At 39.8% G+C, this 24272-nt stretch overlaps 1 protein-coding gene and 1 pseudogene across 1 annotated transcript in view; both read right to left on the bottom strand.

Annotated features, from left to right (window-relative positions):
- Positions 1-24272, bottom strand: part of LOC148730293 (uncharacterized) — a 141050-nt gene that overhangs the window by 48003 nt on the left and 68775 nt on the right. The gene's annotated exons all lie outside the window — the stretch shown is intronic.
- Positions 7181-24272, bottom strand: part of LOC148730295 (uncharacterized) — a 63728-nt pseudogene continuing 46636 nt past the window's right edge.

Genomic DNA, 24272 nt, shown 5'->3' with positions numbered 1-24272 from the left:
GACTATAACGTGTCTGTTGATACAGTATTGATATTGTATGGAGCAATTCTGTTTTGGTCACTCATGGCAGATAAATAGCTAAAAGCCCTTTACTCTAGTTGACAAGCAAAGAAACAAAAATTTTACCCTTAATATCCACGAAAAGTGAAAACGCAAAATCCAACCAGGTGACCAGCATATACTACAGGTGAAATAAAAAACAACGAAGTTGAACGCTTGACAATTAATTCCTAGAAAGAGATGACCCAGGGTTTTAAATTTCGGGTCAAGATTTCTTACTTTTACAATGTTATGAGGTGTAAAAAGCATTGCACACGAGTAGAAGACTGTGGGAAATTGCCGGTAGGTACTTGGTGAAATCTCTTATACATGCATCAATACAGAGGAACATATGGGAATACATAGTCATTTGCATACATTAACATACATTAAGGATTACACCAAGTACTTACCAAATTGCCAGCGAACAACCGCTGACAAGGGGTTGGGCATTGAGCATTGAGTCCTGAATCCGGTTTTAAACTTTTAACTGTCTTATTGACACTTCTATAAAGCAATGAACACTGCATAACTTACACAGTGCAAGATAAACCTATATTTTAAAAAATTATCCCCAAGTAAAAAGATTAACGAAACACAAGTTGAGAGGTCAAAAAAATATTTTCCAGGTGGAAGTAATTTCTGAAGACCAACCTTCCTCTAAAAATATCTAGTATGTCGGTATAAGGAACATTCTTGCGTGGGTTTGTATTTAAGGACATGATAAATATATATTTTGGATACTCGCCAAATCTAGCCGTGCACGTGCGCAGTAAGACGAATACTCCTGAAGTCTCGAACACAATTAAGTTTTTCACGCTACTAGAGGGTCCCTTATACATTTTACGTGAAGCATAATTGAGCATTTTTTTTCTCGTGAATCGTGATTTGACTATTTCTTCATTCGCTAATCGTGATTTAAGGTAATGAGATCTTTTCACGTCCACGTGAACGATTTTTTTACTTAAATGTGACCCGCAAATTAAGAGCTGAATAAACATGATTCATGAACTCATGAACATGATTCATGAATTCTCGGCGAAGGAAAAGGAACAATTTTCGGAAACGCAAATTTAGCCAGTACTCGTAAATTTAATTGTTATGATATTATAGGAATTATATGAGTACTACAGTTCCTAAAGGAGCCCCGGGACCCCCTCTCCCTTTTTTATTTCAAAATTTCACCCCTTTCTTTATTTCAAAAACTTTCCCCCTTTTTACTTTAAAATTTACGCTCGTATAAGATAAACAAACAAAAAGTAAAGTTTCACAAAAATCTCAGAGCAGGTTTCAGGGGAATGAAATCAGGGACCGGCCATTATTTATCGCCTGAGGGGGAGGAGGGGGTCAGAGAATCTTAACTGTCATAATTACATTTACCTGATGCCCGGTAATGCTCTGTAACATTCTTATGACCACCCCCCACCCCTCCATCATTGACAAATAATTGGCTGGCAGTCATTTTTCTATAGTTCTCCCCCTTTATACTCAGTCAGCGACGACTAGTTCCCTCTATGTTCTCCCTACAAACCAAATGATCGCCCATAATCCTCCACCCCCTCCCCCTTCAGTCTATAACTAATGACTCTGGTTCCTGAATAAGAGATCTAAACAGCATGGTTTAACAACTTGCTAGGAGTTAAGAAAACTGGTATGGTCCATAAATGATACGAAAAATGCAGACAGCCGTGTTTATTCATCAGTCCTTTGAATTCTAAATGAAAGATTCTGACTCAGTGTTAAAAAGCTAAAACAGTTCCCTTGCTAAAGCAGGGCCGCCGTACAAGGAATAAGAGGAGGAAATTGAACATGGGGGCAAGATTTCCATAGAACCCCATACATTAATTATGCATAGAGTGTTGCAAAGAAACCTTTATATTTAGTCTTTATGAAATGGAATGCATAATTGATGTTGAGGTTATATGGAACTCTTTCCGAACATGGGTTTAAAGTGTGAGAAGACAGCAAAGTGCGATTGTTAAAGTAAATCAGATCATAATCCATTTTTCAGGGATCAGTCATTATTTATCAAAGGGAGGGGGGTTCGGAGTATTTTGGTTGTGTCACATTCAAACAATCTCTCTCCCCTCCTCCCCACCTTAAGGCTTTTTATTATTCTAACGATACCCCCACTAATTGGCGGTCAATTTCCAGTATTTTTTTTTTAAATTCTATATGGAAGTTTTTGATGCTCTATTAAAAAGCTAAAGCAGTTCCTTTGCCAATGCGCAGCTGCCGTACAAGGGAAAAGAGGAGAAAATTAAACCTAGGCTCAAAGTGCGAGAAGATGGCAAGGCGTGATTATTAGAGTAAATAATGTTAGATAACTAATGAGTGGTCCCTTAGAAACCGAAGTTTTAAAGGTTTGCTGATATCATTCGCTGAGCAATAACGTTTAAACATGGTGTAAAAAGTAATTATAGTGTAAGTACATGTGTAAGTGTAATAAACAATGCTGTATTAAAAAAATAAATAAATAAATAAATAAATAAATAACGTTTTCATGTGCTGGAGATCGCTATTTCTCCAGAAAAAGCTGATGCATGAAAGGGTTCAGTTATGGAATCTTTGGGGTGATTGGATGTCGCTAGATTACGATTATTTTCAAATTGCCCTAATTAGTATTAAATTTCCTTCCGGACAAAAACTTGTGCATGCAAAACGTAGTGAATTAGATTTATGGAATATTGCAGCTTTCAATTTCATTCAGTGTTCACATAAATTATACCATTGACAAGTTTCCGCACACTGTTTGTTTCACCGATAAATTAGAAGAAATGAATCATAGGCGAGACAGGCCCATCGACGCATTATATCTTTTAATATTTAGCCAAGGCTCCAGTAAAGGGCTCAAAGTTTTTGGTAACATAATTATTGAGTGTAGGAGAATGAAACTAGATAACTTACTTGAGCTCTTGAAAGACATGACCTTCTGTTACTTCACGTCCTACTCAGTTGGTATGTGGTTGCTGTCTGGTCGCCGGCTGTCCGGCTTTAGAATTACCTGACACATGTTATGAAACTATTTGTCGTACCAAAAAGTCGTAATTTTAAGCCAAATAGGTAATCGAAGCTCGGAGCTCTATGTTCGAAGTTCCTGACAGAACAAAGACAATTATTGCTTCATCGAGTGAAAACATATTTGCAATGCAAATGAATCATTCCGTCACCTCACTGTTTGTCATCTAAATGACATTTCGACAAGGGTAGGTGTGATCTTTGCTAATGATACTTTTTGCTGCAGTGAACTGTAGTTGTGTCCAGGAAGAGTTACTCATATGTTATGCGGAAAAAGACAAAATGACAGGATTCAAAAAGGGAAGGCAAAAATGAGAGTAAAGACAAAGATAACTCCTTGAAAAACTTTTGAGTAAGAGAGTAGAAATCTGAAGACCTTTTTCCAAAAGCAAGAAAACCAGAAATGCGATAAGTGCAATGTTCACCTGAAAAAAAAAGCGCCCAGAATCTAACTCAAACTTAGTGTAGACTGGCATAATATCTTGTTGAGCATGATGTGAATTTCACAAGACGCGGTTTTAACATGATTAATAGCACCAGCACTCCACTTAATTTCAGACTTTCCAGTAAACAAAGGAACTTAAGCAAAGAAAAAATTAAAAAAATAATAATAATGTTCCACTTTTACTAGCGCAATCTGTAAGGGTCTATACCCTCAAACAAAGGGAAAGGAATACTGTTCGTTGCGAAGGAACTGCTAGCTAAAGAACGGCTGCGAAGGAGAAGTGGCATTTTCAGGCCAGTGGAGGCAAACACCAGACATGCGCGCAGGAGGATGCTGCGAACCACACGCGACAATCGTCTTTCGAGCTCTAACCGACCTCCCATAGTGCCAGGCTCTGTTCACCTCAAAAAAAAGCAGATTTGCTTTGTGGAGCATTACACAAATTCTCAAACCATTATCTTGGTTGATTGGGCATCGAATATAACAAAGAGCTTTTTTGATGCTTATGGAAACAAGGGCTTTCTAGGTTGGCAAGTAGTGGCGTAGCTAGGATTTCACACATTCGAATTCTGTGCTCCTTACGTAAACTGGCCCACACTGGTGCTTCATTTTGTGTGAAATATAAATATAGAGGCAAGACCGATACAACGTAGATAAGTAAATTTTAAGACGGAGCACTATATTTCGGCTGGCCAAACCAGCCTTCTTCATGTGGAGTGGGAATTAACAGAGAATTGGGGTGATCCTTCATAGATAGCTGTATGATGTAACAGCGGAAATATGTAAAACTAATTTGATTGACAATGAGATAACAATAAAAATAGAAATAGTTAGCAAAAATAGAAATGAAGTAAGGTAAATTGGATAAATAACTAGAAACTAATACATTTCTTCGCGAGCGTTAAGGCCATCTGGATAAATAGTGTTGCCTCTTGAAATTAAAAAAGCTTCCCTGGCCTTGCGTATCGAGTCTCTCTTGGAAAACACTTTTTCGATGGCGATTAGCTCCATGTCGTGAGCAGAGTGGTTAGGAGAGGAAATGAAGTGTTCTGCCGCTGTAGTAGGTTTAGATTTAGAGTTAGATTTCTCAATGGTACGGCGGTGTTAATTAAAACGGTCTTTTAAACGTCGTTTAGTTTCTCCTATGTATTGTAAGTTACAGCGGTTACACTGAATTAAGTAGATAAGGTTTTTAGTGTCATAGGTCAAGTGAGATTCAATGGGACGTGTTTCGCCGGTAGAAAAAAGGGTATAGTTAGTAAGACCGTCAGAGATGTAGGGGCAAGTAGCGCAGTTTCTACCACAACGGAAAGAGCCGGGGGGAAGTTGAGGATGGGAAATGGTAGAATTAGAGGGGAGTTTGGCTGTTACTAATGTGTCGCGAAGGTTGGGGGAGCGTCTGAAGGCGAGAACTGGCAGCTGAGGAAAAGCTTTTTTGCAGCGGTCAGAAGACTACAGTAGATGCCAGTGTTTTTTGATGATGTTGGAGATGCGAGGAAGCGACGGATTAAAAGTAGTTATAAATGGAATACGGTTAGGTTTTTTTACGTCTTTAGTTTGTAAGGTGAGTGTGCGGGAGATGTCAGCGGCGCGCTGTATTTGTTTGGTGACGAATTTATAGCTTTAACCTCGTTTGAGAAGGTATGAGGTAAGTTGAGCGGCGCGAGTCTCAAAAGCTTTATCTGTAGAACAGATACGTCGTAGGCGGAGTGCTAGACTGAACGGAATGGCTTTTTTGGTATGTAATGGATGGCAAGAAGAGTGCAATAGATACATATGTTTGTCTGTGGGTTTGGTGTAGAGGTCAGTGGAGATATTACCGTCGGTGGTTAAAGAGACACTTACGTCAAGGAAAGCCACATTAGTGGAAAAGTGTGAGCTGGTGAATTTGATGGTGGGGTGGCTATTGTTAAGATTATCGACGAAAATTTTTAGGTTATCTAAACCTTCGGTCCAGACCATAAAGATATCGTCGAAGTATCTAAACCAAGTGTGGGGTTTACATGGGGCATTTTTCAAAGCGTTAGGTTCGAAAAGACCAAGAAAGAAAGGTTAGCGAAAGAAGGGCCATTTTGGTACCCATGGCTGTGCCGTGAACTTGGAGGTAATGAGCGTCATTAAAAGTAAAATTGTTCATGGTAAGAACCATACGAATGAGGTCACAAAGTGTGACGGTAGGAATAGGGGTATTGGAGGAGGTACACAGAAAATGGTCACAAGCATTAATACCTTCGTTATGTGGGATATTGGTGTGGAGGGATGAAACATCAAGTGTAACTAGTAAAGAATTAGGGGGCAAATTACCAATGTAAAACAGTTTGTTGAGGAAGTCATTGGTGTCTTTGATATAAGATGGTAGTTTGTGAACGAGTGGTTGGAGGTAGTGGTCAACAAACTGGGATATCCGTTCAGTGGGGTGGCTATTGGATGAGACAATAGGGCGTCCTGGATTACCGGGTTTGTGTATTTTGGGTAAGATGTAAAATCGTCCTGGTCTTACGTCAGTCTGCAAGAGGTATTGTTTTGTTGTTTCGTTGATGAGTTGGTCGTTATGCATCCTGTTAACAAAAAAGTAACACGTTTTTGTATATCAGCAGTGATGTCGTTTGTCAAGCGTTTATACAATATAGTGTCAGAATGTTGTCTGTTGCATTCATAGATGTACCAGATTGTGTCCATAACAACAATACCAGAACCTTTGTCGGCGGGTTTTCTAATTATGTCTTTACGTTCCTTAAGTGAGCGTATGGCTTATCGTTCTGTAGGAGTGAGATTGTCCCGGATTCTTTTAGGTTTGTGTATCAACAAGCTCGTGTTCACACCGCGAAAATGACTGATAAATGGAGTATGATTAGAGCCATGCGGATTCTGTGCATTCGCGCGGTTTTTGCCAAACGGAACCATAGGTTTTATCTATTGTTCTATTAGAACATAGCTAGCAGAACCGCGCAATCAAATTCAATATTTGTAAGCGTGCTCAAAATCCCGATAGTGCACGCTGACAGCGTCAGCAAATCGCTTCGCCAGAAATTTTTTTTTCGCGCGAGCGGCCGATTCTTAGCGCGGGAAAAATAATATATTTCGCGACAATAATGGATACAAAAAGAAACTCGGCCTACTAGTCCGAAAACGAAGACAATGTTTCGACCTTTTCCCTTGGGCTAGAGTTCTGAAATGAGGCAGAAAAAGAGAAAAACAAAGGAAAAGGAGACGCGGCATCAGCGCCGTCACGATTCGCTTCAACTGATATTGTTGTCCATTTTTCCCGTCGGATTTGATGCACAATTCTACCGGCTATGTTCTAAAACAATTGGTTCATGCTTTCAGCTGTGCACTATCGAGTTATGGAGCACGTGGGAAGTTTGGAGAGCACGAAAGAAGCTAGAGTTGCGCTCGGCTATCGCCTCGGGCAACTCTTACGCTTCTTTCGTGCTCTCCAAACTTCCCGCGTGCTCCATAACTCGATAGTGCACGCTAAAGCATGAACCAATTGTTAAACAACCAATCTTTTCAACCACCAAAACACAACACCATCGACTACAGAAGTGCCATTACTTAACTCCTTTAATAATTAGCCTACTTAGTTAAAGATTACAATACGTACAGCACGCCAAAAGTTACTATGGTTGTGATGATTTAAACTATGAACAATTTTCAAATTTTAAAGAATTACTTCGATGTCAATACTAGAATTTAAACTTAATAGGTTCTAGAGGAACCATACTCCGAGAAAAGTCCAACGTTCATTGCAATAAAGTCACAGACGATATTTTAAAATCCTGACAGCCAGTGACAGGGTCTAATTGTATATTACATAGACAAAGTTGAATAACATCTGCGCATGTCACATAGACGCCTATAAATCCATAGCAACAGTATGTATTTAACAATTATCCCACCCGCGCTTGTTAGATATGAGATGATAGATGGCCAACGAGGCGCGTAGTGCCGAGTTAGCTATAATCATCCCATATCCAACAAGCGCGAGTGGAATAATTATTCTTTTATTAAAAACACCCCCACGATATTAGACAAATCTTGTCTTCTCCTCTTTTGAGCTCCCTTTTAATTTTAAGCCGACGCGTACGCTTATCATATTTGTAGATTATGGTATATTGGCTCATATATCATAATGGTTAAGTCCATAAAAAGTCTTGAATTGCATTATTCAACGATCCGGTTTTTAACAATAATTGATGTGGCGCAATTTTTAAAAAAAATTGAAAGGATTAATCCTTGATACTTCAAAACCACTTTTTTTAAAGCAAAATATGATAAAACTATCGCTGGGGACCGCCCAGCTGACGTGTCGAGATCAACGTAGCCGAACTTACTCCAAATGCATTTTGACGATCGAACTTCGATGATAGACCGGTTAATATCAGCAAGGGAGAAACTATGGTGTGCAAACGATATTTTGTGCCCGTTTTGAGAGACATTTGAGGTAAAAGTTTAAAGCGTAATTTCTCTACTAGCGTCGTGATCTAGGAGGAAAACCACAGCGCGTTTCAATATTTTAAATATTCTGCCATTTTTAGTCTAACGTTGCTATGGTTTCAAGAGTGAGCCTCAAAAGTTCTTGAGATTTGAATGGGTTTTTAGCTCTGCCTTTTACAGATCGGTTGCGGCACGTGTCAAACGCAACTGACTGCACTCTAATTGGCTCTTTAACTTGTAATGTTGATCGCTAGAAGTCTGGCTTACAGGAAAATTGTCTTTGGTTTCTTAAATTTTCTACATTACAATGCACCACAATTAGATGTTGCTTGACTTAATCTGTATAAGTATGCTGTAAACTGAAGTCTTGATATCTTTCTTTGAACTCTCAATTCCGATTTGATCTTCGCTGATCTACGAGTAACGAGCCTAACGCTTTAAAGAATTACGAATTTATGATTATTGAACTTTATGTGTTACCAATATTCAGTTCTGCTGTACGTAGCTGAGCAAGTGCATTCTGAACAAATCTCATTTCAATATCTTCAGGGCCAAAGTTCTTGACATAAATCGACAATGCACGACCGTAACACCCTTTTGCTTCTTGGCTGAGACCGAGATAATTGTGCAGAGCGCCCAGGCTTTTGTAAGTATCTGCCACCTTGACGTGTTCCGGAGCAAATATTTTAAGGCGAATATCCAGTGCTCGCTCGTGACAGTCTTTTGCTTGCTCTAGGTCACCCAGCTGCCGGTGGACAATGCCCAGGTTATTGTAAGACTCTGCGACATAAACATGCTCGGGTCCGAGCTTTTTCAGCCAAACATCCAGCGCTCAGTCGTGACAGTCTTTTGCCTACTTTAGGTCACCCAGTTGCCCGTGGACACGGCCCAGGTAACTATAGGACGTTGCGACATAAACATGCTCAGGTCCGAGCTTTTTCAGCCGAACATCCAGGGCTCGCTCGTGACAGTCTTTTGCCAGCTTTAGGTCACCCAGCTGCTCGTGGACTAGGCCCAGGTTATTGTAAGACGTTGCGACATCAACATGCTCAGGTCCGAGCTTTTTCAGCTTAACATCCAGCGCTCGCTCGTGACAGTCTTTTGCCTGCTTTAGGTCACCCAGCTGCTCGTGGACTAGGCCCAGGTTATTGTAAGACATTGCGACATCAACATGCTCAGGTCCGAGCTTTTTCAGCCAAACATCCAGCGCTCGCTCGTGATAGTCTTTTGCCTGCTTTAGGTCACCCAGCTGCTTGTGGACTAGGCCCAGGTTATTGTAAGACGTTGCGACAGAAACATGATCAGGTCCGAGCTTTTTCAGCTTAACATCCAGCGCTCGCTCGTGACAGTCTTTTGCCTGCTTTAGGTCACCCAGCTGCTCGTGGACATGGCCCAGGTTATTGTAAGACGTTGCGACAGAAACATGATCAGGTCCGAGCTTTTTCAGCTTAACATCCAGCGCTCGCTCGTGACAGTCTTTTGCCTGCTTTAGGTCACCCAGCTGCTCGTGGACATGGCCCAGGTTATTGTAAGACGTTGCGACAGAAACATGATCAGGTCCGAGCTTTTTCAGCCGAACATCCAGCGCTCGCTCGTGATAGTCTTTTGCCTGCTTTAGGTCACCCAGCTGCTCGTGGACATGGCCCAGGTTATTGTAAGACGTTGCGACATCAACATGCTCAGGTCCGAGCTTTTTCAGCTTAACATCCAGCGCTCGCTTGTTACAGTCTTTTGCCTGCTTTAGGTCACCCAGCTGCTCGTGGACTAGGCCCAGGTTATTGTAAGACCTTGCGACATCAACATGCTCAGGTCCGAGCTTTTTCAGCTTAACATCCAGCGCTCGCTCGTGACAGTCTTTTGCCTGCTTTAGGTCACCCAGCTGCTTGTGGACTAGGCCCAGGTTATTGTAAGACATTGCGACAGAAACATGATCAGGTCGGAGCTTTTTCAGCCAAACATCCAGCGCTCGCCCGTGACAGTCTTTTGCCTGCTTTAGGTCACCCAGCTGCTCGTGGACTAGGCCCAGGTTATTGTAAGACGTTGCGACATCAACATGCTCAGGTCCGAGCTTTTTCAGCCGAACATCCAGGGCTCGCTCGAGAAAGTCTTTTGCCTGCTTTAGGTCACCCAGTCGCCCGTGGACAATGCCCAGGTTATTGTAAGACATTGCGACATCAACATGCTCAGGTCCGAGCTTGTTCAGCCGAACATCCAGGGCTCGCTCGAGAAAGTCTTTTGCCTGCTTTAGGTCACCCAGTTGCCCGTGGACTAGGCCCAGGTTATTATAAATAAAGGTTTTTTGTAATTGATTACTTGGGTTTCTTAACTCGGCGATTGCTAGGACTGCTGTAAAGTAGCTTCTTGCAGCTGGATATTGAGAGTGGTCGTAGCACATATTTCCGAGAGTTGTAAAGACGTTAGAATAGTCCTGCAAAGTCGATCCACCAATATGAGCGACTTGCGATATTCCTTCTTTAGAAAAGAAGGGGTTTGCGTCTGTAATCACTTTTGCCAAATGAGGGACAATTCTCGTGCCAATGACTAGAGAATCTTGATCCTCAAATCTGGAGAGGGATAAAGCAGCTCCCAGTATGGATTTGATTTTCTCATCCTTTGTACATTTTTTTGTTACTGAATTAGCAACGTAATGGACGACTCCATGCACTCGAATGTACACACCGCTCTCCTCTTCGTCAAACAATAACAATGGGCATCGCTTTATCTTTACGCCAATTGCATCTTTATCTTCATATTCCTTTTCCATTTCCATAATGTACTCGACAACAATATCTTTTAATATTGGTTGTGGCGCACAAAGAGAGAGAAAAGTGAACAAGTGCTTTATAACTCTGTCGGAACTAATTTCCTTTTCTAAGGCGAGTGTTATTGCTGTGGTCATTGTTTTTGGGTAACTTGGGTTTGTCTCGGCTAGAATGTTCTCAGTTGTGCGTCGCTGTCCTTTTTCAAGTTTTTTTAGATAGTCGGTCCAGCCGAAGTTTGGAGCTATTTTACCTTCCCGAACTTGTCTTACATAGACGGCAGCGCCGGCCAAAGCAAGTGGCAGGTAGTCCAGATACCGTGCAATTTCTTTTTCCATCTTATCATCAGTGACACCAGAAAGGAGCCTTAACAAAGAGCTGGCATCGTCAGGAAGCATCCCTTCACTTACTGATATTTGCTGAATGGAAGAACTTGTCAAAGGAATAGACGCGGTGTCTTGCGTTGTTATCAATAACTGGCCCCTCATCCATTGCTGGTTTGCTAAATCTGTCAAATAAGTATGTACCTGGGACAGATTAGTGACATTGTCAACTACCAGTAACCACGAAGTGTAAAGCCCAATTTTTGCGCTTATCAGGGTCTTGAGACTTGCAATTTTCTTTTCTGTGTTCAGATCTTTGGAATTATAAGTGTCTGTAACTGAGTAATCCGGACATTTACAGTTTCGAGCGAAAGAGACATACGACTCCAAAAGTGTCTCTGAATTTTCTGCATTAAGCGTCATAACAAATGAAATCCCAGAGGGAGTTTCTTTGCTTTCGTCGAAAAATTGCTTAGCTACTAGTCGAGCCAGCTGAGATTTTCCACTTCCAGGGTTTCCTGATAAGTACAAGGTGCTTAAGCTGTGATTGTTGGAGCTTTTGAGTGCTTTGAGATGTTGTATGATTTTACCAACATCAGATTCGCGAGGGGAGACGTCATGTGCAGGTTCAGGGGGGAGAATGCAAAATGGGGGAACTTTGGTTTGCAGCTGTTCTTCAAGCGTCTGCCGCTGATTCTCTTTTTTTTCAAGTTCCTTGTCTTTTTCTTCAAGTCTTGTTTCTTTTTCAACAAGTTCCTTTTTTTGTTGTTGAATTTTTGTCTCCTTATTTTGAACCTCCTGTTGAAGGTCGTTAACTTTCTTCAAAACATTTCTTAACTCTTTCGTGGGGAAACTTGTCTGAGTTTGGATTGCACGGATTTGTAGAGTGGGGAGACCGAGTGCGTGAAATGCAGTATTCACCTTTAAAATATCATCTTGAAAATCTCTGCTGGATAGGAAGCCTCGTGGTCTATGCGCAAAGTCTTCATTACGAAATTTTCTGAGATCATCCACATTTGACTGAACAGCTGGATGGAGACTGCAGATGGAATCGGAATAAAGAATGGCATAAAACAGCATGGTACAATCCCATTCCGCTCTGTCACCATTGATCATAGTTTTCAAGAGAAGGGCGTTTCTTCTTCTGTTTCGTGGGGATTCATGGCTCTCAAAGTCCATTCCATTTTTTGGTGCATCTTTCCATTCTCCCAGGGTTGCCTTGTAGCGATTATCCCATTCTTGTTTGAAGATTGTTCGAAGGCCCTCAGCTAGTACATCGGTGACAATGCAACAGATCCTGTAGTAATTCAATTGCTCCTCAGTATATTCCATTGGAGCGGCCATATTCAATCAGACCCTTTCAAAAGCAATGTCGCCATTAGTCAAGTCAGTTAGTTATATCACTTTGTTTATCTTTTCTAAGGACTAAGAATTTTTAAACTTGTCTAAACATTTACTACGATTAAGTTGGGTAAGACACGGACAAGGTTTTGGGACGGGGATTTGACCATAAGGTTGTCAGGGGAAATTTTATTCGTTTCGTTTGGTAACCAAATCTCAAAAGCTGTGGGTCGCCAACTGTCAAACTTGGAAGGGGGTCTCAATGGGGTTAACCGTCAACCGTGAAATGGCCAAAATATTAACCGTCAACCGTCAAAAACTCAATATTTCTATCGTCAACCGTCAAACAAGCAAGCCAATGTTAGCCGTCAAATGTCTCAGATATCCTTAATTAAGAACTAAACGATTGCCTAAACTGGGGTCAACATCTGTTGTTCATACATTTACGTAAGTCTTTTAACTCCGCGACCAAACTGACTTCCGGTGTGGAAACACTTCCGGTGTCGGAAAACGATAGTCATCTCTATCAAATAGGTGTTACAAATTAACAGTTCTAAACAACCACGTCATTATGAAAAATGACAGCCCAATTTGACAGCCCAATTTGCGCGTTTAGTTGGTCTTATAAACGACATTCCAAAAAATTACCGTTAACCGATGTATGACCTAAAATTTAATCGTCAACTGTAAAAAGGGCTCCGTTTAAACCGTTAACCGTCAACGTGAGCCCCATCTTGGAAAAAAAGTCAAACGACACTTCGCCTATATCAAAAACAACAACAACAAAAATAATATTTTAACCTCAAAACTTGGTCGCCAAACTTTCGTCGCTTCTCACTCAACTGAAAATGGTAGTACGCATTTGTTAACTGGGAAGTTTGTGCTCTCCCTTTATACTCTTTCGTCTCCGACAGAGTACAAAAGGGGGGAGGGGAGGGAAGTGGGACTGTAGAAAACTCACTGCCAGAGCTTTCTGGGGGGATAAAGTAAATTGTACTGTGATAAAATACGGTCATTTTCACATTCCCACACAGATAAAAGATTTCCCCAACCCATCATGAAAAGAAGAACGGTTTGCAAACACACAATTTCTATGCGAGTTTACCAAGCTTTTCTGGCTTTGCATCTCATACAACAAGGACAAAGATCGAGGCCGCGGAACAACATACCCCTTAAGCGACCTGATACTGGCTCGGCCAATCCCAGCATTCATTTAGACGCAGTATTAGCCAATTCGTTTATTGGCAACTCGTTACCACTAATTCATTTAATTGATTCAACAGTCTTTAACTGGCGTCAATCGAATACGATTCAAGTTTCCTAGAGTGCTGAAATTCAAATTTAAAAAATCTGAACAAAACTTTTAAAATATTTTAAGGTAAGAAAAAGCTTGTAAGAGCAATTTAAGTCGTCACATAGAACGAGGTAGTGGTTCATAGTTCTTTTCTTCCGTTTCCGCATTAGTGATCATACTGAGGTCGTTATCATCAATATGTAATCTGCGAAATCGTCTTGAAAAACGACAAATAATAACCGACACTATAGCTGGCGAGAAACCTTTCTCTCACAAAAAGATAACATCACATATTAAGGGTCATGTTTAGACACCAAACTTTTTACGAGAAATATTAAATATTGTTATATACCTAGACTTTCACTCAAGAAAACGAGCACTGTGTGTCCCTCCCGCTTCCTAAACTTTTAACCGTTACTATGTTGTAAATTGACATATCAGCTCGTGGCTATGGGCCACGTGCTCGTGTAGCACTCTTTGCACATAAAATAATTAACAATCCAACAGGCATCCCGGCAAGTTTTTTCTTGAACTCTACCTCTAGCTTCTAACTTCGATAGCCATTACACTAGATTTGTATCTAACCTTAACTTCCGTAGGCCTCTAACACATAACAATTAGGGAGCTTCTACTTTTACTTTCATTGCACCGAAAATATGAGAGGCTATTCCACTGCATCTAAAAAAATTATGTTATTATCGCTTCTCCAAATAATTCAAACTATATCTTCGAAATTCGCAATCTGCTTCTTAGAATGCATTGACTCAGTTTACTTTAGTTTCTTTGTTCTTAGTCTCTGTTTTTTTGATTCATTAAAATTCGCGTATCTACCAATACTTGTTACTTTGGCACCTTTACTATCAGTACTTATACAACTGCAATGTAAAAAAAAATTAATTCTCCTTCTTTTAAACTTAATTTAATTTTTATTCATTTATTTACTTGTTTACTCATTTCTCTTTTCTCTTGGTTTATAATATTAACTTTGTATAAATACCTTGGTTAGTGTAAATATAGAATTAAAGTAAAGTAAATCATGTGTAAATGTTAAGATACACCAGTTAATTACACGTGACAGTGGCCAACTCGAAAGTTATGTTACTTTGGTCACTGTGCACATTTTACTTTTGATTATTGATGTAATTTACTGTTTCTTATATATTCTGACTTTTGTAATCTGTAGTAACCTCTTGAAAAAGTGCGAATAAAGACTTTGTTGTTGTTGTTGTTGTTGTAGCAAGAGATAAAAACAAGTTGAGTTGGGAGCAACGTGAGCGGTGTTGTTACGAATGAAAATTATTTAAATATCGAATCAACCGAGTACAGTTGTCGTCCGGCAACGACACTGTGATTGGTTGATTCTTGGTCAACGTGCCCCTGATCAAATACATATATCTTATTAACCAAGCGCGAGGGCTGAACTGGAAGAATAAAGGCCCGAGGTTCTGACAGTACGGACTGAGCGTAGCGAGGTCCGTACAAAAAAGACCGAGGGCCGATATTCTTCCAGTAAGGTCCCGTGCAAACTTGGTTAATAAGAGATTTATCATACGACTGAAGATCAAAGGGAGACGAGTGCGGTATCATTCGGGACCATTCGGGACAGTGCCTGGTCCAATACTGAGAGACTATTGACCGGCAATAGAGCCTTTTGATTGGTTGATTTTAGTTATCGGCCCTCTGACTGCCCGAGTCGTGTAATAAAAATGTATCCCGACCGGGATACAATTTGTATTTGTATGTTTTTGCCATATGGGAAAGTCTAAATATATAACATAACAATTATGTATGGTCCCTCGGGAAACTAGTTAGTTTTTTCATCTAGCTAACTGTTTCCCTGTTTCCCTAGTTTTGTATACCTAAGTAACTGTTTCTCTCGGGACAATACAGTAAGTGTGTAATGTAGGCCTTTTTATGCAGGCGCCGATATTAAGTAGTGTCCCAAAGCATTTCTCTCAACAGTTCCTGGAAAACTGCTTCCTAAATCCTTAAAAGAATTGCTTTTGCTTCAGCATCAAAGCATTTCCATCAGAGTCGAAATCAGTTGTTCGAGATTCATGAAAAATTTAGTGAAAAAAATCTTAGGGCGAATTTTAAGTATAGTATATGAACTATTGGAGCCGAGGTATTAGATTCGCTGATAAAAAGGTCGGAGCTCTTAACCGTGTAGAGATCGCTTAATCCTTTCATTCCCAAGATCTCATTTGTAATTCTCCTTACTATCTGCCATACAATTCTTACGATGTCAGTTGAGAGAATTTGGCATTGAATCAACTAATAGTCCCCTAAATGCCTATTACGTGTCTGCTTGATAGTGTATTGATTTTGTATGGAGAAATTCTGTCTTCATCACTCATGGGAGTTAAATGCTTAAAAAGCCCTTTACTCTAATTAGCAAGCACAGAAAGAGAAATATTTAACCTTTAATATTAACGTAAAGTGAAACCGCAGAATCCAATCTGGTGAACGCTTAATTAAGGAACTCTTAGAGAAAAAGTTACCCCGGGTTTAAATCTCACAATGTTATGAAGTGTAAACGATATTTCGTGCGAGTAACGGAATTACAGAAACTGCACACCCACCCTTCCCAGCAACAGTCAACTCGTCACAAGTAAGGGTGACTGTAAGGTTCATGGGGGGGGGGGGGAGGGGTAAACTCGAAGTTGCTCACATTGATCAAAACAGATGCGAGATTTAAGGCCCGTTTAAACGGTTTTAACATTTCACTAACATTCGTTCCACAAATGTTGAACGGATGTTGAGCAAATGTTGAACGAAAAAACAAATTTGTGCGGAGGCCTTTCAGAGGCCCTTAAAAGTTCTTCAAATGGTTTTATAAAGGAAAAGTTGAGTCGATGTTGAATGAAAGTTTGAACTGATTTAAACTTGATTCAACGCGCTTTTAACAAGGTTTTAACACTTTTTACGTTTTCAACAATGTTGGACGACCTGTTCAAACGCACCGAACATTTGGTTCAACAAAGTGTTAAGTGCATGTCGAAGCAGATGTTGAAACCATGCATTTAACGGGCCTTTACAGTTGAATTAGACCAAAATTGAAACTATCGGTTACATATTTATACTTTAAGAAACACCTAATTGTGAATTTATAGTCACAAAATTTGGTTTTTGAGGGGGGTCCGACAGAGTATAAAGGGAGGGCTATATAAAATTGACTTCCAGTTACTCGCTGATGAGGGGGATGGTGATCATAAGGATATTGTAAAGCTTTATGGGGGGATAAGGTAAATTGTTTTGTGATACAATACGGTCATTTTCACATTCCCACACAGATCAACGATTTCCTCGGCCCATCACGGAAAGAAGAAAGGTTTGAAAACACACAACTTTAGGAAAATTAAAGAAGCTTTTCTGGCTCTGCATTTCATACAACAAAGATCGAGGCCGCGCGAGACAACATGCCGCTTGAGCGACCTGGTACTGGCTCGGCCGATCCCAGCAATCATTTGGACGCAGTATTAGCCAAGTCGAGTTATTACTGGCAACTCATTACCATTAATTAATTTAATGGATCGACATTCTTCAAATGACATCAGTTGAATACGATCTACATTTCCTAGAATGTTCAAATTCAAATTAAAAAAAAAATTGCGAACAAAACTTTTAAAATATTTTAATGTAAGAAAAAGTTTTTAAGAGCAATTTAAGTCGTCACATATAACACAGTGGTTCATCGATCTTTTCTTCCTTTCCGCGCATCAGTGATCATACCGAGGCCATTATCATCAATATCTTATCTGCAAAATTGTCGTGAAAAACAACAAATAACAGCCGGCACTAGTCTGCAGAAATCGTTTCTGAATTTTATTTATCATATCCAGTAACTATCGAGTACTAATTTGAAATTTCTTCTATAAAGTAGCCCTTGGGAGATGTTGTTTGTAATTTGTTTACTTGACCCAGCACAGTATGTAACTTGCATCCGTAATGAAGAATAAAGTAACTGTATGTATATATACATCTAGCCACTATTCCAGTTACCAATCTACAGTAGTATCCTCGTAATTCGGGGAGACGTAAAAGGATTCGGGTTAGCGAAGGTTCGAGGTATCGGGACAGGAGTTGAATTGCAATTGTTCTATCATAATTAATAACGAATCCTGTATACACTTCTTGCACGATCGAGAGTCGTTTCGCACATTTAGTTTGTTCCGTCTAAGAACGTTTACTTTGGAAGGTTTAGCTAAATGTGTCACGTTTTCATAAATGTTACCACGTTCTTATCGATAACGAGTAAAGGTTGGGACGTGTCAATCAGCTCTGTTCAGACACCTACCTAAAGTTAACGTAGCTCCATTTTCTGCCTTTAAAAGCACACAACACACAACCCACAATTCCTCTATTCGCTCCGACGAAGGGCTAACGCTCGAAACGTCAGCTTTAGTAATCGTTACGGTGGCCAATTTACCATTTCAACTTTGTTGATATATCCAAATTATTTTATTACCTAAAGTTAGAGTTATTAGGGTAAATTTGGGCCAAGGGAAAGTATTATCAGTTTGAGTCAACCGAGTTCAAATCGACTATTGAAGTTAATGATACAAAGTATGCCAAAATTGTCGGTGCGTTCCATTCAAATCCTTGAGAAAAGATAAGAATAGACGAAACTTACGGGATCACATGTTTTGGGAACTGACGAATTGAACTCCCAAAATCTCAATTAACAGAAGAAAAGTAGTTGAATTCCGCATTCTTCGGTAGAATCGCGAAGGTAAACCAAATATTTCAAAATCAGCGAGGCGTGTTCATCTCGTGATGTTCATCACAATGCCTCTCTTATTACAACTTTAAGTAATTATCAGGAGATGGTTAACACTATAGACTCACGCTGTAAAAGCCATGCAGATGTACCGGAACACAAGAGAAATTTTATCAGAAAAGAGTTCAAATCCCAGAGCGCCGTCCTGGTTCACTAAGTGGGAGTTAGGGGTAGGACATTTCCTCTGCCCGCTTAGTTCTACGGGTATCTAGCTATGTGAGGGTGGGTTAATCTTGTACCCAGATGCTATGGTGTAAATGTAATGTAAAAGGTCTGTGTACGATATAGTATCTCAATCCTCGTACCCAGACCATTCATGGCCAAGAGGTTACAGCCACACAGTGGGATCTGGGTACCAAATTAAGATAAGGATAACATGTGGCCACCGCTGCAGCAAAACAAAGACAGATCTGAAAATGCCCAATAATTCAACAGACAGTTTACTTTCTCATCAAAGTGACTTATTGCGTAATCAGGAAATTTTAGAAATCTACTCGTTTAATGAAATGAATTTTATAAAGTTACATTTATTTAATGCTATTCTTCGAGAAAACTCAGAAGAGGAGTTTGTTATGTCCAAGAGATTATAAACCTGAATAATCTCTAGTTAAATATGCCTTAAACTGAATCACCGTCTTTAGAAGAAAGACCGAAAGTTGGAAAGCTGTTCAGTTGTTGCTTTATGAACTTCAAATCTTTCAATTACTTTTCTAACTATTTAACCACTGAAATTATTTTATGATGAGAACGCCCAGCAAACACTCACACGCGGGAGAATTATGCTAATTTTTGCCCTCGCACCCTTTTGTTCCACCACTGTGGCAAATTTTGCATCGAAATATCTTAAGGAATATAAAAAAAGAAAAAAGAAAAGAAAAGAAAACTCTTGGAAATAAATCCCCGAATTGATAAACGACAGAGTATGGTAACATTATTGTCCGAAGAGAAATATTTTTGCCTCTTCTTTTGTTTTCTTTTTTGAAGAGGGGGGTGAATGCTTTTTAAGGAATGGTCATTATTTGTCGCCTACAAGAATGGGGGGGGGGGGAAAGGAGGGTTGAAGGATGTTGCTTGTATCACAGTAAAACTTACCTAAGGCATTGCTAGGGTTCTATGATATTCTTATGGTTCCAATTTTCTGATTTTCTGAACCTCCCTCCCATCCTCTAAATCCTCTATATCTCAAAACCCTAACCCTAACCCTAACCCTGACCTCTATATCTCAAAACCAGGATTACGGCTAACCAGGCTGGCTCGTTTGACTTGGAATCTCAAAGTTGATTACAAACGCGCCAAGATCTCGGTAAAACCGAGCCAGCCCGGCTTATGTAACCAGGCCCTCTGTTAGTGTGTTAGTAATTAAAATGTGTCGATTTGTCGTAGTCTGCTAAAACCAGAACAAAAGCACCAATGATTTTCGTTATTTTTCGTTATTTTTCTTACCTATTCAAGACGTCCTTTACATTACGAGGGCATAGTAAACGACCACGCAATAGGTCAAACATGTTTTTGCGTGCGAAATATCTTTGTGAATCAAAATCAGCCAAATTTTTTATTTTTGTAAATGGGCTGAGTTTACCTCATGCTAGGTGAATACAATATATCAGATCTTCAAAAAGACTCATAAAATTGGATTAAACCAACACAGTTACATCAAACTCATTTGCAATTAAACTCACTTGCAATTGACATATGTTCTGCGAGAAGAGAGTGTTTTATATCCTTGTGTATATATAAAACAAAGTTACTAAGACAATGTCAGAAGTGCAAGTAGATTAATGAACTATTTATACCAACCTTTGATGAAAATTGTATTGAGAACTTGAATGTTAATATTTAGTCGAAAGTTGAAGTAGCTTTTCTGTGAGCTTATTCTATGCGCTGGTGTTCTCTGCATTTGATGTTCTGAAAATGTGTTTTAAAATTGTCTTCGCTTTGAAATAGGTATTCAGTACCTATGGAATATACAGAACAGTTCTTGTCCTCTGGCGGATCCGAGTTTAATAATATCTCTTCCGAGTGAGAAGAGGGAACAATTAAGAGATATTGTGTGATATGCTGGTGAAGGTCTCTTTAGTAAAAGTGAAAGTCTCTGCCTAATTTATCCTAACATACAATTTTTTAATGAAATATCGATTTTTTTTGCATTCTACGATATATTTAGCGTTAATCTTCAATCAGAACCATATGTCCCTGAAACAACTTTCCCATTGCGGACTAGGGATATAAAATTATTAGATCTTTTCAAAGGTTCTTTTATTAAAATCATAGCCGCAGTTTTATCATTGCTACAAGGTTTTGTTCCTTTAATAATAGTAATCTCTGTACCACGATCAATTAAGAAAAACTCCTGTAAAACTCATTTATGCCTCTTGCTCGCTTGCCAATAACCAAGTGTTGTACACTGTGCATTGCTAGGGATGAGCACGGTTTGCTGGGAGAATTAAACGGACAACCTTTATTTGCCGTAATTTGGCCACTCAGTTGAGTGGCCGTTTATTATTAATACCAAATCGAATTACAGTGAAACCGGAAATAAAAACCTAATCCCAGCAAAGGTGAGGGCAAACACCCATCGAAAGAGGACTCAACGCACTTCTGAGAATGCTCGAAAACATTGGGCGGGTTAATAGGGTGGGGAATGTTTGCCCTGCACCGAAGCTTAACTAAAAGAGGCCCGAAATCAAATATTCGGATGTTTAAGTATCTCCTATTATAAGTTCCGGATGTAACCCATCCGGGATAATGATAAGTCGCGGCGCAGGCTGCATAAATTAATTTATTCCCTTTGGTAATAAATGTCTTTTAAAGTAAATAGGAAAGAAACAAACGAAAAAATCACGAGTATAAAAACCAGCAAACAAAACTTAAAGAACAAATCGGAAAGTAAAAAGGCCAATCCACAAGATAATTCCCGCAAGATGTTTAAGCTGCACAGTAACCTGGACACGCTATAAAGTCATAAACTAACCTGAATTAAAGCATTTTTCTCTATGAACTTGATTTCATAGACTTGTTCATGATCAATAACGTACCATGCCTCTCTACCAGTTAGCTTTGTTTTCTCTCGAGTCCTGATGTTTCCCGAAAAGAGGTCGAGGAAAAAATCAGGACTCTTGGGGAAACAAAATTAACTGTTTTCCTCGGGACCATTCATTAAGTGTATAATCAGTAGGCCTGTTTATACAGGCGCTGATATTAAGTAGTGTTCCAAAGCAGTTCTCTCGACAGTTCCAGGAAAACTGCTTCCTAAATCCTTAAAGTGCCCCTAAGACGAAAATTAACCATTTTATTTTGGCCTAAATTGTTCACGCAATGTTGAATTGGGTCAAGTTAAGACCCTTTTTGCCATTCAAAACTCAAAACAAACCTTCGATGACCAATTTTTACCGCTTCAAAGTCGTCCAAAAATGGTCCGCCATTGCTGAAAACATGTTCCAGCCGAGCTCGCAAAAACGTCATCATGACGTCAAAGGCTCAACAAAACTTATGCTTTGCTTTGTCACAACTCACTTTGTTTGCTGCACAGAGAATCACACATATTACTTTTTTGAGAACTGTTTCGTTGTCAGTCGGGAAATGTCGACTTTTTCAGACGGTGAATTGTCCCAAGAATCATCTGAAGCTTCTATGGATAGTTTAGCGCTGACAAACGATGAATTTTCGTCACGCGAAAAAAGATAAACACAGAACGGCACGGACTCTCTATGTGGCTTTTGTGGTCGTATCGCTTTATCGTCTTCGAACTGTATTTTTGCTTGTCGTAAGGGATTTTCCCTTTTGTAAGAAATGATCGGGTGATTAATAAAAATAGTTTTCGGCAATGGCTAATTGTGTATCCGAAGGCGGATATTGGGAGTTTGTGAAAGCCATTTCTAAGCCATCAATGTGTTTTCCCCGATGCGTTTGGTCAATGATCTCATTAGCCCTTTCCTACGTGTTTTTTACTATCGGTGCTTTGAGAGGTTTGAAGTGAACTCTGTTGTTGAGTTGCACTTTGGCCTCTTTTGTTTTTTCTGTCTTATTCATGATGACTATTGTTGTGTTGCTTCGGTGAGGTCTAAAGCAGAGTTTGTTTCAACTCTTTTAGAGCCGTGACCTCATTGCGTTACAAAGTATTTGTTGGCTTCGATGCAGTCTGCAATTAGCGTTATGACAATTTCCCAAGTAGCTCCGAAGGGCGATAAAAGACTGAGCCGGTGGTATTTAGTTCGATATGAAACATAAGTGGTTCTTTGTTTTGTCCGTGAAAGGTGTGACGGAGGCGCATTCGTCTTGCGAATAAATCTCGCAAAAGTTGGCCCGATTTTAAATTCGTTTGTCACGGGCGTTGGGATGAATTTGAGACCCTTTGATAGCACGCTGACTCGGCTGTCAGATGGTTGATAGTTTGACAGGTTTTTAAAGAAATTTTCATTTTCTCGCTTTTTTGGCTGCAAGCCTACATTTTAAAGTGTTCTTACGCTCTGTGTCTTCAGCTGTTTGTTCTGCTTTCGCTGATATTAAAGCCAGCTTTTTTTAGAATCAGAGCACACAATTATATTTTTCATCTCTTTTGTATAAAAGTGAGCTCTTTGAGGTCAGAAATCTCAATCCTCAATTCGGCTATTTTATCATTCTTATTTACAATGTTCACCGAGTACTTTCCTTTGTGTAAGGTATTCTGCCAGAGAGTTGTTAAAGGTGGATATTGATCAGCTCACATGTAAAGGTGACAAAATCCGTGGAGGTTTGTAGACTTCGCTTTCCGGCGTCGAGATCGCACTGAGGACGGTTTTTCTTGTCCCTTCTCTTCTTGAACGGTAGGCACTGAACCCGACAGAATTCTTCGCCTTGATCCTTCAAAGTACACAGATCTCTCGAAACAGTCCTCCGAGAAGTGTTCGGAGTAGATCACAAATATTTCTGTCGGATTGAAGTTTACTCGGCGAGGTCGCACAAATCGCATCCGTTTTTCCCGCTCTGATCTATTTTCAAGGCTCCGATGGAGAGAAATACCTGCAGCATGGTCTGCACGATTACTTCAGCTTTGAATTACGCATCGATGCCCAGTCATTTTTGTTTAGTTTTTGTAAGAATAGAGTAAAGCACTCTGTTATGTTTGCTTGACATTTTGCCATGTGAGATTTTCGCGTTGAGCCTTTGACGTCACTTCCTCTGAGTCTTGCGATCAACTTCCGGAACATGATCAAATAATGGCGGACGCGAAATCGTGAATTTAACAGCCCGAAAAAAGATATTTCTGGTACTCGGTGTAAACTGAAATTTGGCAGAGAAGGTGAAGGAGACACACTGAACAAGAAAATGGAAAAAAATGATGTACGAAAATTTTGATCTCAGGGGCACTTTAAAAGAATTGCTTTTGCTTCAGCACAAAAGCCTTACTTTAGTGGAAAAGAGGCTTGGGGCGAATTTTCAATGAGCATATGAACTATTGGAGCCGAGGTATAAGGTTCGTTGATGAAAAGTTCGGCGCTCTTAACCATGTAGAGATCACTTAATCCTTTTATTCCCAAGATCTCATTAGCAATTCTCTTTACTCTCTGCTGCACAATTCTTACGATGTCAGTTGGGAGAATTTGATATTGAATCAACTAATAGTCCTCTAAATGACTATAACGTGTCTGCTTGGTAGTGTATTGGTATGGTAGGGAGAAATTCTGTCTTGATCACTCATGGGAGTTAAATAATTAAGAAACCCTTTACTCTAACTGACAAGGACAGAAACAGAAAAATTTTACCTTAAATATCCACGAAAAGTGAGACCGCAAAATACAACCAGGTGATCAGCATATACCACAGGTGAAATAAAAAACCAGCGAGGTTGTACGCTTGA

The sequence above is a fragment of the Stylophora pistillata genome, chromosome 5 (genome assembly GCF_964205215.1).
Source record: "Stylophora pistillata chromosome 5, jaStyPist1.2, whole genome shotgun sequence".
Classification (NCBI taxonomy): domain Eukaryota; kingdom Metazoa; phylum Cnidaria; class Anthozoa; order Scleractinia; family Pocilloporidae; genus Stylophora; species Stylophora pistillata.
The sequence above is the reverse complement of the archived record's forward strand: the minus strand, read 5'-3'. Positions and strand labels throughout refer to the sequence as shown.